This window comes from Galeopterus variegatus, unplaced genomic scaffold (genome assembly GCF_000696425.1).
Source record: "Galeopterus variegatus unplaced genomic scaffold, G_variegatus-3.0.2 Scaffold30311, whole genome shotgun sequence".
Classification (NCBI taxonomy): Eukaryota; Metazoa; Chordata; class Mammalia; order Dermoptera; family Cynocephalidae; genus Galeopterus; species Galeopterus variegatus.
Genome location: NW_007756422.1, coordinates 2642 through 7130, shown reverse-complemented (window position 1 = coordinate 7130; position 4489 = coordinate 2642). Strand labels below are relative to the sequence as shown.

Genomic DNA, 4489 nt, shown 5'->3' with positions numbered 1-4489 from the left:
AGGTAGTCACAGAACTCCTTCAAATAGCTGTGGTGCTTACCCTTACCCAACAAGGATAAGAAGGCCACTGTGAGACACTGTGTCATGATGGCAAAGCCGATCCAGGACCCCAGCTCATAAGTGTAGTTGGGGCAAGACACCAGCAGGAAGACCCACGTGAAGGGGTTCTTGGTGGGATATGGGATCTTCCTGGTCTTGGACCCTGCAGGCCACCAGTCCCACAGGGCCATGTGGATGAAGAAGCTGCCCAGCTGGCAGATCACAAAGATGGCGAGGGCCAGTTTGACCTTCCGTAGGTGGGGGCGTGTAGAGAGGGTGGTTGATGTAGTAGGCCATCCACGCGGCGAAGCCCCAGTAGTAGGTACAGTTCTTGAAGATGCTGCACAAAGGCATGGTGCCGTGGGGGAGGCGGTGCACGAAGAGCGTCTCCAGCAGGTGCTTGACGTAGGGGAATGAACAGCAGGCGCAGGCGAGGTGCACCGCCGTGTGCCGGCTGGACGTCAAGTCGTGTCCGCGGCATAGATGAAGGGCACCCGGAAGTAGAAAGGCAGGTTGCTGAAAAAGGGCCCACGTCCTCCGTCAGGAACACTGTCACCCAGCTGAGATGGGCCCCCCAAGTCCTGGAAGTAGAGTGTGGCCGTGGTGCTCACAAGCAGCTTCTGCAGAACATCCTCTTCCTTCAGACACTTGCCCTTGGGGTCCAGGCGAAGGGACTGGTGGGCAGGGTACCACTGCGGATGGGTCTTGGTGAGAGGTTCTCGATCTCAGCAATGGTGGCGTGAGGCTCCACCTTGTCCAGGAAACATGGCTTCTCCCTCTCTTTGTGTCCAGAATCTTCACCTCATAGTGCTTCGTGGCTCCGTCACACGGTGTTTACTGCGCCTGCTGCTGCTGCCTAACTGCGCGCGACACTCCACGGGTCGCCTCACGCTCTCGCGACCTTCCCGCTAGACCAACCGCGGCTCTGTGCAAAATCTTGTCAGAATAAATACCTGTCCTAAATACTCCAGTTGACCTTCTGGAGGTACCTTCTTTTGGATATGTTAAAGAGATCTGAAATTGAATATGTTTAGAATTTTATGCTTTCATTAACGTTTCCTGGGCTAACGGAAACAACTTTTTTCTTCATAAATATTTATATAGTGCCTAGAACAGTTTATATAGTGCCTTCTACATACCAGGATCTTCCCTAGAAGCTTGGAGTACATTAGTCAACAAAAGAGATAGATTCTTGGCCTAGCAGAGCTCACGTTTAGTCATCCAGACCAGAAACCTAAAAGACGTTTTTAACATATTCCTCTTTTTTTTTTTTTAACCATTCCATTAAATCAGCATATGCCCTGAATTCACTTTTTATTTGCTCATTTCTCTCTAAGAATAAAATATGCCTATTTTTCTTTGTCCATAATATTAAGTAATCACCAGAATAACTTTTAAATTTATATCAATAAGTTTAAATCCATCCCAATTGATCAATTACAACTTCGTATCAGTAACCATGTTTCTGAAAGCCAGTCAATAAGTAGCAGCAAACTAAGAGCCACACTCCACACATACCCACTTATGAAAGTCTGACAATTCCTGAACGTTTCAATTCATTTTGATTTTCTTCTTAAAGCCTGTATAAAATCAGAAGTTTGTGTAGTTCAGAGATGCTACCTACATCCTACATGCATAACTCTGTCTTGATTAGGAAGAATAAATTAAGGCTTTTTTATTCTTTATATTTAATGTTGGCTTCTTCTTTCCACACATCTATTCTCGTTATAACTACTATAAAATATATATAAATCATATCCACCTGAATGATTGCCACAGCCTCTTCGTTGGTCTATCTGGCACTATCATTTTCTCTTTAATTTATTCTTCAAACCTCAAGCAATTCATTCTATGAGGTCAGTATTACCTTGATACCAAAACCAGACAAAAGCATCAGGAAAATAAAATTACAAACTAATATCCTTTAGGAGCATAGACACAGAAGTCCTTAACAAAATACCCTCAAACTGAATCCAACAACATGTAAAAAATATTATACACCATAACCAAATGGCATATATTCCAGGAATGATGAAGTGGTTTAACATAAAGAAATCCATCAACGTTTTTCTTTGAGAAACAAAGAAAAAGAAAGAAATAAAACAACAACACGTGGCCATCTCAACTGACGCATAAAAGGCATTTGGCAAAATCCAGTACCCTTTCTTGATTAAAAACACTTGATAAACTAGAGATAGAATACAGCCTCCTCTTCCTTATAAAGGTAGCTATGAAAACCCCACAGATAACGTGATGCTTAATGTGAAAGAACAAATACTTTCTCCTTAAGATGAGAAACAAGGCAAGCAAGTCTGCTCTCAACATTTATTTTTAATATTGAACTGGATGTTCTAGCCAGGGCAGTTAGTCAAGAAAAAGAAATAAACAGTGTCAAGATTGGAAAGGAAAAGTAAAACTCTCTTTACTTATGTGTCATGTATGGCATTATTTGTATATTGAAAACACAGGGTAATCTACACACAAAAAAATTCTTATCTTAATTAATTAATTAATTAATTTATTTATTTATTATTTTGATTGTACATACTCATGGGGTACAAGGCTGATTGTCACCACCTGTGCCCAAGATATGATGGTCAGATCAATGCTATCAGCATGCCCGTTACCACAAATTGCGATTATTCCCTGTGTTCCCCACCCAATCCTGACCTCCCTCTACCTTCCCCCTCTCGCCTGCCTTCTGGCAACCCTAGGTATTCTCTCTCCCTCTGCAAGTCCAATGCACCACTGTGGTCTTTCTTTACTTTCTTCTTTCTCTTTTACCTCCCATTTATGAGTGAGGACATGTGATATTTTTCCCCTTTGTCTGGCTCATTTCACTTACATAATTTTCTCCAAGCTCATTCATGTTGCTTTAAATGGCAGAATTTCATCCTGTTTTATGGCAGAGTGGTATTCCATGGTATATATATATACAACATTCTTTATCCAGTCATACATCTATGGATGGACATTTAGGTTTTTTCCATATCTTGGCTATTGTAAATAGATCTGTGATGAACACACACAATATATTAGAACTCATGAATTAGCTCAGCAAGGCTCTAGGATACAAAATCAATATAGAAAAATCAATTTTATTTTTATACATTAGCAATGGACAATCTAGAAATGATATTTATAAAAAATTCCATTTACAATAACAGCCAAAGGAATAAACAACTTAGAAATATGTTTAACACTAGAAGTGCAAAACTTATCTCTCAGAACTACAAAACATCATTGAAAAAAATGAAAGAAGCCCTACGTGAGTGGAAATATATCGTGTGTTCATAGAATGGGAGATTTATTATCATTAAGACAGCAATATGCCCTAGATTGATCTAAAGATTTATCACAATATTTATAAAAACTGGTTTTATTGTTTCAATTTGTTTTTCGCAGAAATTGGCATGTTAATTCTAATAACAAAAGCCATCTTGAAAAAGAAGAATAAAGTTGGAGGATTCACATATTCTGATACTGAAACTTGCTACAAAGCTACAGTAGTAAGAACAATGTAGTAGAATGTTTCCTTATATAGCATAAGGAATAAAATATAATATAGACATGTAGAGCAATAAAATATAATTCAAATTCCAGAAATAAATCCATATGTTATGACCACTTGATTTTTAACAAGAGTATTGAAACTATTTAAGGTGGAAAATGGTCTTTTCAAGAGATAGTGCTGGAACAACTGGAGATACACATGCCAAAGAATAAAGTTAGACACTCCGCATGTCATTTTATGTTAAAAATCAATTCAAAATGGATGGACAACCTATATGTAAGAGCTAAAACGATAAAACTCTTAGAAGAAAATGTGTGGCAAAATTTTTGTGATCTCGGAGTGACAAAAGAAGATATAAATAAATTAGACTTCATCAAAATTATAAAATTGCATTCTTCAAAGAACACCATCAAGAAAGTGAAAAAGAGACTTGTATTTAGAATATGTATATATATAAATCTTATATTTCAACAATAAAAGACAAATTAACCCAATTAAAAACCCAAAGACTTAAAGACATTTATGCAAAAAAGATATAGAACTATCCAACAAGCACATGGAAGATGTTTAACATCATTAGTCATAAGGGAAATGAAAGTCAAAGAACAATGAGATACCATTTCATACCCACTAAGATGGTTAAAATATTTTTTAAAAAGACAGTAACTAGGACCATCAAAGCTGGGGAGAAAATTGTACCCCTCATGCATGGTTGGTGGGAAAGTAAAATGGTGTATCTGTTTTGAAGACATTTTGGGCAGTTCCTCAGAATATGAAACCTGGAGTTACCGTATAACACAGATAATCCACTCCTAGGTATGTAACCGAGAGATGAGAACATATATCCATGCAAAATCTTGGACATGAATGTTCATATTGGCATTATTCATAATAGCCAAAAAATGGAAAGAACCCAAAGTTCCATCTAATGGTAAA

General features: G+C 38.2%; 1 pseudogene; it reads right to left on the bottom strand.

Annotated features, from left to right (window-relative positions):
- Positions 1-40: 40 nt before the first annotated feature.
- LOC103583913 lies at positions 41-849 on the bottom strand (annotated as a pseudogene).
- Positions 850-4489: the final 3640 nt, after the last annotated feature.